The sequence below is a fragment of the Mustela erminea genome, chromosome 3 (genome assembly GCF_009829155.1).
Source record: "Mustela erminea isolate mMusErm1 chromosome 3, mMusErm1.Pri, whole genome shotgun sequence".
In the NCBI taxonomy this organism is placed as follows: domain Eukaryota; kingdom Metazoa; phylum Chordata; class Mammalia; order Carnivora; family Mustelidae; genus Mustela; species Mustela erminea.
The window spans coordinates 142,063,362-142,078,880 of NC_045616.1; the positions used below are offsets into that span (position 1 = coordinate 142,063,362).

General features: G+C 36.9%; 1 pseudogene; it reads right to left on the bottom strand.

Moving 5' to 3' along the window:
* Positions 1-4,913: 4,913 nt before the first annotated feature.
* LOC116587262 overlaps positions 4,914-15,519 on the bottom strand; it is a 31,740-nt pseudogene continuing 21,134 nt past the window's right edge.

The window sequence follows — 15,519 nt, forward strand, 5'->3', positions numbered from 1 at the left end:
ATCTTCATCCATAAATTTATATCCTGGTACATTGATTCTTCAAAGTTATTCTAGAAGAGTGGTTAAAAGAATGAATGTTGGAATCAGGCATGTATCTAAATTCCAGTTTCGCTACTTGTTAAGCTCAGTTTTTTCATCTACATTTGCTCAATTCCATGCATTTATACATCTATGGTTACCTCATAGGGTTTTTCTTTTATTTCGTTACCATGGCGGTAAATCTTTCAAGAAGATCAAAAGCAGAGGTGAAGCTCTACTCTTTGGTGAGAAGTCTAGATGCAGAAATATATCACTTCTGCAAATACGACAAAGAGAGGGCTTAATTTTACCAATGGAAATTTTTCATGCAAATGTTCCTCTGAATGTTTGTGTTTCAAGGTCTCCGGGCATAAATGATACATGATGTTACTTATAAAGTGGAGACTGGATTATCAATTGGTGATACCTTTTATTTAGCTAACACAGTTTCTAAACACTTGAAAAATGCCACCATCTTGATTGACTGGAAACTTCTGTCCAGCACCTCTTTTTTTGAGCTCCTCTGCTGGCTCAAAGATCTTTTCCCTTCCTTCCTGGAAATCTTTAGCTTATAAACTACAGTCCATTCACTCTTCTCCATCAAAACCCAGCTGCCATCTCCCTTTTCTCCTCTGCTTCATAAACCTAGGAAGAATTTAACACATTAGCGATAGTGTGATCACAGTTAATATGCAGGCAGCATGCTGATGGTATTCAAAATTAGAATATCTAGTGTTGGCATTACTAAACATTAAAATACTGATGTTAGTGGATGTTAAGATATCAAATACTTCCATACCTGATATGTAACCACAACTTCCAAAACATTACCTGCTTTTTGTTTTGTTTTGTTTTGTTTTTCCTGCTGATGTGGAATTTCACCAGGAAACCCCTCAAGAGTCCCATGATCCTGAAACTAAATGATTAATATTTGGCACCATGGAGGCTCTCCAGAGTTATATGCTAGTACAATGTCTAGTATCTGTGATTGTTCATTTCATTTGCTTTAAGTTGTATCATTTTTACTTTAGATCGAGGAGGAAAATGAGATTGAGAGAGATTATATAAGTTGTAGAGCTTTCATTCAAATCTTGTCAATACTGCATTCCTTATCCTCATCCTACAGCATTTCTTGTCTAGCCTAAAGGACGAAATTTGCTCTAATTAAATATGACATTCTTATTCACAATTTTGTGACTTTTAATTCACAATAAAGATAGGATACATATAAAAATTTAGATGCTCTTTTAAGTATTGTAGTATTTTTATGCAATTGCTTTTGGCTCAGCGGTAGTAGGAAAAGCTTTAGTGAAATGAACAAAATTATTAACATTGAAAGTAGTCCTCTACATATTGAAACTAAAGAACACCTATGTCATTGGAAGAGTTTATGCTATTCCTTAAGAAATATTGTGTTCAAGAGAGATGCTTTGTTTTTGAGAGAGACATAAGCATAAGAAAACAACTTAGCAAACACTTACAAAAATGTTTTTAAAATGAGTGTTTTTAAGTGACTTGATTAACGGTTTTGACTAAGCTTATATTATTTAATAAGCAGCATTGTGTGTGTTTATGTGTGTGTGTGCACAGAGAGCAAGAGAGCAAGAGAAATTTTAAATACAAATAAAAATTTAAATTTATGTGAATTCACATTACCTATCATTTTAAAATATTTTGACATCCGTCACCCTGGGAATAACATACAAATGGAATCTCCCAGCCATGCAAGGAGGGCTCTTCTAAGAAAGTTGGTCATTTAAATTTGACTCTGGTATACTAGTTCTTATGAGACTTTAAAGAAGGTGATGTTGCATCATGAAGAACTTGAAGGTGCTTGTCCTGCTGCATACATCTACCAATTCTTCTTCACTCCTAATAACATGAAGCAGGTAACATAGTCTGGGTTCTTTTTCATGTTTGCCCACTCTTCTCCAGTTGCTTCACACCATATTCATCTTTACAATGTTGTTCCACATTCAACATCTCAAAACTCTGATTTTTTTAAACCTTCCTGACTCTACTTGTCCTTCTTCCTGTGGCTTCCTTCCATCCTTTCATAAATTCTAAAAACTGGAACCTTTGGTGCTTATTAGCTTCTGCCTAGTTACAGTGACACTAACAAGATGAGGTTTTATGAACTGTAAGTGATACGGTGCTCTTGCTAATTGTCTAAGCTCTTTTATCCGTTTGCCATATTCACTCTGCCACCTATATCAAGTTGCTCATAAAATATAGAAACACTAAAAAATATTAATCTTGGAAATTATAGAAAATTGTTTGAAACTGGAAAAATAGATTACAACTATGAGAATAAGATGTCATTTCCCATAGAGAGAAAGTGGGAACGGAGTCTGAGAGCCCTTAAATCTCAAATCTTCAACTGGATCTTTGGTTAATGTTATGAACTGAATTGTGGCCTCACTTCTAAATTCGTATGTCAATGTCCTAACTCTCAGTAACTAAGTATGTGGCTGTATTTGGACATAAGTTTTTTAAAGAAGTAATTAAGTTTAAAATGAGATTATTAAGATGGGTCCTAATCCAATACAACTGGTGCTTTTATTTATTTATTTATGTATTTATTTGACAGACAGAGATCACAAGTAGGCAGAGGCAGGCAGAGAGAGAGGGGGAAGCAGGCTCCACCCCAGGACCCTGGGACCATGACCTGAGCCAAAGGCAGAGGCTTTAACCCACTGAGCCACCCAGGTACCCCCCAACTCGTGCTTTTATAAAAGGAAATTAGGTCACAGGTACCCACAGAGAGATCATGTGAAGATATAAGGAGAAGGTGGCCAACTGATATTATCCGAATGTTTGCATGTCCTCAAGTCTGCAGCCTGGAAGAGAGTCCTCACCATACGGACACCGTGATCTCAGACTTCTGGCTCCCACAACTGTGAGCCCTAAGTTTCTGTTGTTTATGCACTACTCACTCTGGGATATTCCCCTGGAGCAACCCAAACAGACCAAGACTCTATATGAGAGGAAAAAAGTTTTCCTCAACCTTTGTAGAGTCCCTGGCTGGGTATGAAAATATAACTGTCAAAGACTTTAGTAGCAGAAAAGCATCCAAACTTATTTAATGTAAATTTTACCTGACACAGGAGCCTTCATAAGGAAACTAGGTTCCAAGGGCAAGCTGCCCCCAAATGTGCCACTTCGGGGGCACCTGGGTGGCTCAGTGGGTTAAAGCCTCTGCTTTCGACTCAGGTCATGATCCCAGGGTCCTGGGATCGAGCCCCGCATGGGGCTCTCTGCTCAGCAGGGAACCTGCTTCCTCTTCTTTCTCTGCCTGCTTCTCTTCCTACTTGTGATCTCTGTCTGTCAAATAAATAGAAAAAAAAAAAATCTTTAAAAAAAAAAATGTGCTACTTCGGCATACTGAATATTTAAAGTAAAAATTAGTAAGAGCCAGCCTGTGCAAAAAGGACCCTCAGACCCTCCTCGGTCTCCCTTAAAGCAGGAAATAAATGTTTCATTTGAAAGTTACCCTCCCTGTACCCAGAGGTGAAGGGACATCCTTGTCACCAAACATAGGGAATTTAGAGCTGAGAAAGCCATATAAATAACCCTTGTTAGTTTTTATGGATTTACCACCACAGCCCAAAATCTGTTCAGAATTCTGTACTAACTGAAGATTTTCAAGTTTAAGCTTTCTTTGTCCTGTCAATCCCTCACAAATTCATTGTCTCTTTTTCTAAAAATTGTAGAAAATGCCAGCCTTGGTCATTTCTTTGGATCTCAATTTTATTATTGGGCCTCCATGTGCATAAAACTTTGGTTTGTTCCTCCTGTTAATCTGTCTCATTTAAATTTAATCCTCAATTTAGGTGGAAGATCTTGAGGGTGGAGAAGATTTTTTTCCCTACCTTCAAAATGAAAACCTAAAGAAACAGAGCTGAGTATTTTATGCTAGGTCTGTTGACAAGTGGACAGTCTAGGAGGAATATGACAGGTTAAAAAGAAGGAGGTAAGCGTGATGCCCTGGGGAAATTTAGGCAGGTTGGTTTGTTCAGATTCTTCAAGGATTTTATGAGGGCAGGAGGGCATTGGTCTTTGCTGCTTCTGTGATTTTCTCGGTCTCCTTCAGCTTAAAATACTCTATATGCCAAACCGTCATATTTGGGGCTGGCATGTCCTGAGCTTCTCAGCAACAACCACAAGCCTAGGAGAAAGAACTTGGAAGAAACCGACCGTCCTCACACCTCTCAGAGTTCTGGCCTCTAGAATTGTAAGAAATGAAAATTAAGTTGTGTCAGCCCCTTGGTCTGTGTATCATGTGATGGCAGCCCCAGCAAACAAGTCCAGTTAATAAGTGAGCAGTTCGGGTGCATGAGTACCTAGGTGGCTCAGTGGGTCAGCCACTCAGTGGCTCAGACTTTTGCTCTTTAGCCTCTTGCTTATACTATTGCGATAAGCAATTAAAGGCTTGACTGTTACTTTAATTTTGGCTGGGGCCTTGATCCCAGGGTCCTTAGATCAACTCCCCCCCACCCTGCCCCAACATCTGGCTCTCTGCTCAGCAGGGAACCTGCTTCCTTCTCTCTCTCTGCCTGCCTCTCTGCCAACTTGTGATCTCTGCCTGTCAAATAAGTAAATAAAATCTTAAAAAAATAAAATAAATAAATAAGTGAGGAGTCCAGCTTCTGAACATAACACAATATAGGTCCTTTAGGCCCAACCACAGGCAATTACAAGGCTTTCTGTGTGGAATCTCATGGGAGAAAGCCCCCCAAACCGTATATGGTCCTCAGCCGCTGTGGTCTCTGAAGGTAGTGGATGTGCAAGAGTCAGGCCCCACCATGGCCAGCTGAGCTTCCAAACACATCTGCATTCCAGGCTCACACACTGCCATTCGGAGGTCTTCCCCCGGCATGTCTGCCCAGACCTCTTTACAGAGGAGGAGGGGGAAAACTTAAAGGCACTTTGCTCTGTCTCAGGACTTTCTGACTCTCAGTCCTTTTCCCTCTCCCTTCTCCCGGCTCCTGTGGTCCATAAAATGGCAGCCGCTCTTTGTTCAGAGATCCTATGGCAGTGAGACACCCCCCCGCCCCCCGCGTCTGCACTGATGCATCTGGTGCAGCTCTGGGCTGAAAAATCGAACATTACAGCTGTGAACATCATTTGCTCTTTAGCCTCTTGCTTATACTATTGCAATAAGCAATTAAAGGCTTGACTGTTACTTTAATTTTGGCTTGTCGTTTTAATCGACTCTTCCAACAGTGACAGTTCAGCTCTTGACAGTAAGACGTTGAATATAAATGACATGTGGTGACCAAGTTCACATCCCCGCTAAGAGTCAAAATCTGAAAGCAAGAATTGAAGGAAAGCGCCTACCTCCCCCCAACACGTAACGTTCGTACTTCACTTGGAGGTAGTTGCCTTGAAAATTACGAGTCAAATTTAGTTAATTTTCCTGGCTGAAAGTAGTCCATGCAACTCTGCCTGATAATTCAGATGATTAAGCAATTTAGTAAATTTGTTAAGGATTTCAGGAAGCTTACAAAACCTTTAGGAGAGCTGGAAGACCCAATTCAGTAAAAAGATTCCAGGGACAACCACAGACATTCCTAGCAGAAGTGGTCTCGCTAGGAAATGCCATTGCTGCCACAAAGGACTGGATACTGACAGCTTGTCCTGCTGTCTGGGTATTGATTATTGCCGCCAGTCTTGAGAGGGAGAGAGAGAGAGAGAGAGAGAGAGATGTACACTGCTTTTTCACTTCTGTCCCCAGCTCCTTGGTCAAAGTCAAGAGGCAATGTGCATAATAGGTAGTAAAGCACATATCTGAACATTCACAGTATCAGGAGCCATGCATAGTACGCTGAGGACCACAGACTCTGATCCCCGCCCACCACATGTCTCCCTCCTGTCCCCGGAATATCGCTCTGTGGAATAGGAGAGTGAAGATTTTGTGAAAGGTCACATTCTCATGATGTGATTTCTGAAATCTTCTATTTCAGACAAAATTCCTTCCTGATTAACTAGTTGAATAGCTTGAGACCAGGTGATTCTGGGAAGGAGGAACCTATTGCAAGGAGAAGTATGAAACCTCGGGTCAGGTGTTGGAGAAAAAAAAAGCAGCCCAGGGAAGGGAAAGATAGGGAATGGTCAATCCTGGGGCAGGGAAAGCCCGCCTCTGCAGGGCACAGGCACTGCTGCTTTGATTTCGTCCCTGGATCAGAGCACTATTTCTTCAGTTCAGTTGAGGCTCTGTAAGGCGATGAGAAAAAGAAAAATATTTTCTGCTTCTGGAGTGGAAGTATATGAAATCTTACACTTTACACTAGTGTGTCATGATTATTTTACTTTTTTTTTTTTAAGATTTTATTTATTTGACAGAGAGGAATCACAAGTAGGTAGAGAGGCAGGCAGAGAGAGAGAGAGGAGGAAGCAGGCTTCCCACGGAGCAGAGAGCCCGACGTGGGGCTCGATCCCAGGACCCTGGGATCATGACCTGAGCCGAAGGTAAAGGCTTTAACCCACTAAGCCACCCAGGTGCCCTGTCATGATTATTTTACTTAAATTTAATGGCAAAACAGAGGTCAGAGAATGTGCAACATTCTTTGCTGTGTACAGTCATACTTAAAGAAAAACTAACAAAAAATAATTAGGAACAAAATGGCATTCAAAGATATGAAATAAAATGCACTATTTTTATTATTATTAGCATCAATTTAGACAACACTATTGTACAAATCACGCATACACGACTGGGTATATTCATATTCTTAGTAATAACATGATATTTTGCTTCTAACTTTGGCCCAGAAATTGCTCACAGTCAATTACAATTTCTTGAAACCACACCCAATAAAGCTCAACAGAATAAAATGAACACTAATCTATGAATATTGGTCAATTTCTCATGACTTGTCTCATGGAACTCCAAAATTGAGTAAATAGAATAAATATAAAATTGAAGAAATACAACTTGAACATGCCAAAAGCATGGTGAAACTTTAAGAGCACAAACATTTGTATCTTGTTCTTAAAATGTCACTTAATGCAAATGATAATTGCAGTATCGACAAAGAAGACAATGAAATGCCTCCAAAATGATGAGATGCCTTCAAAGTAAAGTTAACCTTATTATGGCTTTAACAAGTAACATTCTTGGAAAGTAAATACAAAAAGGATACCACTGAAAAATTCATTCAGAATAAATCTAAAATGAAAGTGATGAGGGAGCAGGAGGCTGGCTGAGGACAAAGCAAAAGCTGGCGCCTTGCACCCCCTCTTCACCCATTCCCCTCCATATGTGTAGCATTCCTCAGGCACCCCTGACTGCCGTAAAACGGTAAATAGTTAACTTGCAGGGATCGCAATCCTGCAGAACAGGAATCTCCCTTGCCCTACAAGATGTCCTAGAGACCTAAACAGGGAGGTTACCTTATCAATAGCACAAATTTCCAGAGGCAAATAACTCTTGGTTCCTGAAGCCCTAATGTCCCCCTCCCACCATAAACTGGAGGAGACTGGGGTAGAAAGGAATGTAAATGATAGCCAGATCATAATGCCCAACCAAGAATCCCCCATTATCTTGATGTTAGTGCCTGACCTAAAGACGACATTGATCAAGCCATAAGGGCAAGGACTCCCCCCGGCACCTTGTAGACCCTCCCTAGCATGTGAGAACTCTGTCGAAATCTCCCATTCCTTCACCACCTCCCCCCAAACGTGGGGTATATAACATGCCCACCTTCACAACCCGGGGCAGCCGCATCTCTGCCTGCCCACGGGCCCTGTCCCCGTGCTCTAATAAATCACCTTTTGCACCAACGACGTCTCAAGAATTCTTTCTTTAGTCGTGGCTCCAAACCTCCTCACCCCACCGAACCTGACTTAGGTTCTGGGACTTCATCAAAAGGACCTGATAGCAAACTATCAATACATTCACACATATTTAAATGCCTTTATTTATATTCCTATGAAGCATACATACAAAAGAAAATATGTTTATGAGGAGGTGTAAACATCTCAAAAGGGTTAGAAATAAAGATGAGCATGAAAGAGGACAGGGAAAAGGAGAAACATTGTAAGGTATACTGAGTTGCACAAAATTATCTTCATGATCCCCTTTATATTGACATTGTACACCTGAGCAAAAATAGTAATTTAGTCTTATTAATACACTTGCAAAATAATTTTTTATTATGGTTTACTAGAAAAAATAAGTAATAGTTGGGTATTTTGTTTTTAAATTCTGTTCTTTTTGTGAATGTGAGTTTTTTCCATCTGTGGTATTCAAAAATAACACTTTATCTGGATTTTGTGCCTAATAGTATGGGTAATGTTTTCCATATTTTAATTGGATTTATTAACAAATTTCAACTGAATGCATTTTAAAGGTCTTGTTGGCTTTGTTTAATGATTCATGAATGGAGCAATATCCCATCGAACAAACAGAAAGCTCTGCAGAGCTGTACAAAATATAAGATTTTTATAGACAAAAAGAAGGCAGGACAAGGAAGCTACTAGCAAAGAGTGGATTGTTTCAGGCAAGGTCATCTTCCTTCTGGGGACAACAGGGCTCTCTGCCAGGTGTATTATTTCACTAGTGCCAATAAGACAACTCTGGGAGAGGCTGAAAATTCTATTAGGTTAGGTATTAAGTCTTGGCTTGGTGATGGGGCTTAGCACAAAAGACTTAATTTGCAGCCTATTGTTTCGCTCTCTTTTTTTAAAACAGATTTAAAGCACAGAATTTTAAATTACATGTAACACTTGTTGTCAACCTTGTAATGTTATAATTTTATAAGCTATAAGCATATCACTAAGTAATTTTTCATGTAGCTCCGTCTATGCCTATGATTTTTTTGTATAGTCTTAAAAACCATTTAGTACTTATGTGAATATACATAATAGTATGATGAACATTTTTTTTAAAGATTTATTTATTTATTTGACAGACAGTGGTCATAAGCAGGCAGAGAGGCAGGCAGAGACAGAGAGAGAGGGAAGCAGGCTCCCCGCTGAGCAGAGAGCCCGATGTGGGGCTCAATCCCAGGACCCTGGGATCATGACCTGAGCCGAAGGCAGAGTCTTTAACCCAGCTGAGCCACCCAGGCGTTCCCTGATGAACATTTTATTTTTATTACAGTTGATGGATTTGTCTTTTTGGATATCTTAAGAGGATTCAGGATTACTATAATGAAGGGTATAGCTCTTCTGGTAAAAAATGAAAGCACACAAAAAATAATTAATTTCCATCAGAACTAAAAACAAACCAAACAAAAGAAAATGGTAGGGACAGTTAAGACTGTACTGTCTGGGAAAAGGTGGTTTGGAGAATTGATTTTAAGTCTGGAGATGTTAAGGGCAGCTTCCTTCAAATCTCAATTTATTCCCCTAGTCAAAAGGGAAAAAAGAGGAGTTTTTGCTTTAGCCTTAGCCAAAGACATGGATCCTAAACAGATTTCGTTCCACATGTGGAAATAAGAAGGAAAACAATGATGATACACATAGGATTGTGACTTTAAGTTACAAAAAAACGTATTCACTAGTGAAATATAATGTAATGAAACTTCTTAAGTGTTGTCCACTCAGATTGGCCAAAATGATGCCCTTACTTGATAAGCACGTGATGTCTCTGAGAGAAGGGCTGGAACATCTCCTTAGGCTTTTGTCTTTAATGGCAAATCTGAAGTAAAGATCTCTTTACCCAACTGGTTTAAGATTTTTTTTTTTTTTTAGCAAAATAATAATACATTCAGTTCAACCACCTAATTGTATATATTTTCAATGTATTTTAATCCTAACTTATGATTTATTATTATTTCTATATGCGTTTTAAAGGTTCCTAGTAAATAGGCATCACTTTTTCTTATGCTATCATCATTTGCATTTAGTGAATTAGCATCTCAGCTTTTGTTCGGTTCAACAGTTTGAACTCCATGACTCCCTTCCCCTCTGCCCTCACTTGTGTGAACTGTTTGGAAAATAAACTCTTTTCTTAATAATATTTGCTACTAATAAGTTTGCTTCAAAAATATTTGCTAATATTTGCTTTTTCACATAGGGATTTCATTCCCTTATTTCTAGTAGAAGACAAATTGAGACATAGTAACATTTTAAAAGTTTATTTGAGCAAAAATCAGCTCCGATCAGGAAGTGCAAAATCAAAAGGGGTTAGGAGAGTTGTGCCTCTGAGGTGCTCTGGGAGAGATTTAAGGAGAAAAAAGAGAAACAAAGTAAGGAAATTACGGATATAGTTTAAAGCCTAGTTGGCTCTTTGTTATTGGTTGTCCTTAGGATTTGATTTGGTAACCTTGGGGCATTTTGGTCTTAGATGTTGGATTGCTTGTGTAGGCCACCACAGCATTAGAGCAACTACAGGACTCCTTATTTAGTTAATTTAACTTTTTTCAAAATTGAGAAAAGTCATGATTATTCTTTATTAATAATAATTGTAAATATCATTCATTCCAGAAAAAAATTTCCTAATTGAGGTAAAATAAATTGTCTGTAAATAACAAATTAAATTTGTATTCTCTTTTTTTAGAATAATATTATAAAGTGATCTGAAATACACTTCTTAAAAAAATACATTGCATTGAGGTTAAATATTGCAGAAAAGAGAATGCAAATGCAAATCAAATGAGAAAAAGGTGTGCAAACATTCTGACTGTTAAAAATAACATACGGATGCAACTTTAACTCCATTCCATGGCATACATTTAAGATTGTGATGAAACGGTTTTATTTTTAAAATGACTATTTTTTTAATAAGGCAGAAATTGCATGCATTGAAGCTATTTGAACTTCAGTTGAAAATAATCTACAGAACAATATAAAAAATGAGGAAAGGTGCACATTTATATGTTAAAAATAATTTTACAGAAAGGGGAGTAAAGAAAAGGTTAATAAATTGTCTTAGAATAAATAATTTCCAGTGGAATTAATTCATTTTGATAAGAAACATAAACATAAACATAAGGTTTAAACATAAACATAACATAAACATAAACAACCAAGGTTTAAATTATCTTTATTTATAATTTGCCAGAGTAAATATTTCAGTAAAAGTACAGAGCAAATATATCTTAGATCCAAACCCACCATGTTAAAGATGAAGTGAAAAGGATGCTTTAGTAGCATTCTCCAAAGTATTCAGAAATAAAACTATATATATATATATATATGTATTTTATATATATATATATATAGAAGTATATATACCCAGATACAAAGGACCACAGTAAATTACTATGTGGTAAAGTTAAAAGGGATAACTCATACTTCAATACCTCACAAGTGTTCTTCTTTTATTTTAAATGAAAATAAGTATTGAATTAAATGCATAATCACAGATCAGTTTAACTAAAGAAACATAGATATGTGGATATTCTATGAAAAGGGGATTAGATCATTTATTTATATGTAAATACTGGGTTTTAAAGACAATCTTACTGCATAAGGAATATCTTATTGCTATGAAGTGTGTAGACCAACTGGGTCATGTATATTTCTTATTTTATCTTCATGGAAAGAGATAATCCCCTGTGATTTAGAGAAAAGTTCTGACAATTTGAAAGGGCCAAAGAGATAATAAATCATTCAAGGATTATCATGAAATGGTTACTAACATAAAATTAAAGTACTATGCTATGATTATTATTTAAAGAATTTTCAACATAAAAAGATAAGGAAAGAAGAGGAAAAAGAGAAAGAAACCGGGGAGGGAGATAGGGAAGAAAAGGGAAATAAAAGGAACAAAGGAAAAAAGAATAAAGGGGCGTGTACTTCTTGCTGTGGACTGAATCACATGTTTCTCAGATGTATATATTGAAGCTCCAGTCCCGATGTGATAGGATTTGGAGGCATAGACTTTGGAAGATAATGAGATTTACATGAGGTCATAATTATGGCTCCCTCTTGAAGGGATTAGTGCCCTTGTAAAATGAGACACCAAAGAGTTTCTTTCTCTGTCACAAGAGGGCACTGCCAGAGGAGCAGTCATCTGCAAGCCAGAAAGAGATGTCTCACCAGAACCTGACCGAACTGAGAAAATAAATTCCTGTCATTTGTACACCCAGTCTGTCATATTTTATTTTGGCAGTCCAAGCTGACTATGACTTCTTACACAGTGGTTTAAGGATCTAAAATATGAATTGAATGTTGAGACACGATTTGAAAAAGGACTTTTTTTTTCATTTTATTTCTTAAATAATGAACATAATAATATTAACATGCAATAAAAATAGCCCTCAAAGCATCCCTCCAAAACTCATTTTAAAGTGCTTAATATAGAAAAATAATAATGAATTTCAATGAAAATGGAGTAATTAAAGTTAATAGGCATAAAGAAAATGCATAAGGTCTGCAGATAGAACTGAGATGGGGATCTGATGTCAAGAGAGCAAAAATACATTCTTTTTTTTTTTTTTTTTTAAAGATTTTGTTTATTTATTTGAGAGAGAGACAGTGAGAGAGAACATGAGCGAGGAGGTCAGAGGGAGAAGCAGACTCCCCATGGAGCTGGGAGCCCGATGCGGGACTCGATCCCGGGACTCCAGGATCATGACCTGAGCTGAAGGCAGTCGTCCAACCAACTGAGCCATCCAGGTGCCCCGAAAATACATTCTTTATGGTGCTTGAGTTGCACATGTATTATTTCATGTAAAAATGTTTACTTGCTTTCAACATTTCTCATCATAATTGAGCTGAAATATCTGTTTAATTAAGAAGAAAAAATAAATAACATTAAGAAAAAGAAAGTTTTCATTATTCACAGTTAATTAAATTTGAATATAGACAATTTAAACAAATCTATAGATGAGCTGAATTGTTAAATCACAGATACAGAAATTTATATAATGCTAAAATCCGTACTTTCACCAAGTGACTATGAAACACTCACTAAAATTAGCCACATACTGCTGAAGTGTTTATTATATTTTATTATCATTAAGTTTGAGCATGTGTCCTATGACCCAGAAACAGTTCTATTTTGAGATTATATATACATTTTGAGAATGCATATATATATATGTTTATGTGCACTAGAACCTAGAAAAACAGATGTGATTTTAATGAATATTTATGTTTAGTGCAAAGTTTATAGCAATATTATTCATAATAAATATAATAAATGCATGCTAGAAGCTGAAATGCCCAGCTGAAGTAGAACAAACAAAGAAAATATGGGGTATTTATAAAATTAAATATGATAGAGCCATTAAATCAATGTTGTGTAGTTCTATCCAATGCCCTGTATGACTGGAATATATGCTGTTCTCAGAAGATAATATGCACTATACTATAGTCTTAAAAGTTAAAAAAAGGGTATAAAAATTGTTGAAAGTGGTTCTCAAGAAAAGCAAGCAAGTGATTCCCACAGTGTCAGGGAAGCAGATACTTGCGATAAATAAAAATTTGTGTTTCAAAAAGGGTTTCCAAGGGGTGTTGAAAAAACTCTACTTCTCATGCAGAATTTTGGTCACCTTAGTGTTTATTGGCAGTCATTTCTCTTACTAAGCTTGACAATTATGTTTTATTTATGTTGGTAAACAAGCTATATTTCAGAGGAAAAACAATTTTGCAGAAGCTGAAGTCAGAGTATGTATTTCATAATTAGCCCTGTCCAAATTTTATTGGTGCAGACACTTTATATTGATTGTGATATACATTCATGATTTCCCATTACTCACACTTTCAGTATTCATGCTTTTGTTTACTCACTTCCTATATTGACTTTGGTTGGTCCTGTCCATGTTATGTGTTTTGACAAATGGTATATCAATAAATGTTACAGAAAAAGAGGCTTGATAAACACTTGTACATTGGATTTTGGCTTCCTCAAATACTGTCACTACTATACAAGATATGAGCTGGTGAGGCCCCAGAGATGGGAACCAAGATACCCCAGCCAACAGGCCCGCTCACTGCTGAGTCTTCTTGGCCCATTCAGCCCCACTTGATGAGCCAGCTGACTATAGCCACATGAATGCTCCCAGGTAAGCCTGGCAGAACCATTAATTGAACTCAGCCTAAACAGTAGGGCTGTGAAAAAAATAAATTGATGTTTTCATTCACTAAGTTTTAGGAAGGTTGTTTATGTAGCAATAAATAACTGATTCACTATGCAAATAGTTTTCAATATTTTATTATCCTTGGAGTAGAAAATTGACTTTCAGAATAATAGTTAATTCCAATTATCTTAGAAAATAAATTTTATGTGCTTTAAGAAAAATGTAAGCTTGTCAGAATTATCTTCTCTTAGTAGTACTCAAACTTGGTCACTGATTTGAGTCATCTAGGGAAATTTTAAAGTTATTAACATCTCTTACCTTCTCTAGAGATTCTGATTTATGTCTGGAGTGTGGAGAAGGGGCTAGTTTATTTATCTACCAATCTATATTGAACTTCTAAGGCAATTCTAATGTAAAATCAAACATTGAGATATAGATGATTAACAGGAAGAATATATTTAAATTCTAATGTATCCAAAAATAGAACGTTGTTACAATGGAGTATACATAACCAGAAGCAATAGAACAGCACACACACACAAAAGGCTACACTAATTAAAATATCATCTCTAATGATCCTGACATTCTGAAACTCTGTTTGTAATTTTTCATTTGCCTAGATTTGTTTATGTGACCTGTCTCTGCTCAAACAGGGCATGTTTGAAATAGAGCATTATAGAGACTTGGAAATAACACCGTTTTTTTCCCCCTACATAATAAATACCTTTTATATCCCTTAAACATTGAAGGGGTGGCAAGTATTCTATTAAAAAGTTGGTCATAAAGATGATTGTTGTTGAGTCAAGCATGCTGGGACCAATCATGACCGTGTTAATATGCAAAACAGTTGAATTATGAGAGGAAAAAAGCTTTATGAGAGAAAGAACTCTGTGTCAAGTCCTGGGGTTGAAATAGAAAAATCATTTTATAATCAGCATTGCTTATACTATCAGTAAAGAGGAAGTAGGGTCAGAGACTTAACATAGGGTGAATCAAAATAGAAATAGAAAGAAAGCAACAATAAATAGTACAAGATAACTTTCTGAAGTAAAATTAGAATGCTTGCAGCCTTTTTTTTTTTTTTTTTTTTGGTCATAGGTTTCATAGATGGGTCAGTCTGACATAAGGCCAGAGAGCTGAGCACATTTTGAACCCTTGCTAATGAACATATGATCCAGGGGCCAGTAGTACTGGCATAACCTGGGTCCTAATTAGGAATGCAGAGTCCTGGGGAAAAAAACTGAGCTCTACCAGGTCAAGAACTGCATTTTTCAAGATCTTCAGTCAATTCATATTCCTGTTAAGTTTAACAAACAACACTTTAGGTGATAGATTAATTTCCTATTGCAGCCATAAAATATTACTACAAACTTCATGACTTACAAACAACACAAATTTTTTATCTTACAGTTTTGTGGGTTAGAAATCAGACATGAGTTTCACAAGGCTAAAATCAAGGTATCATCAGGACAAGGTCCCTTTCTGATGTCTGTAGGAGGAAATGAGTTTCTTCGCACTGATAGCA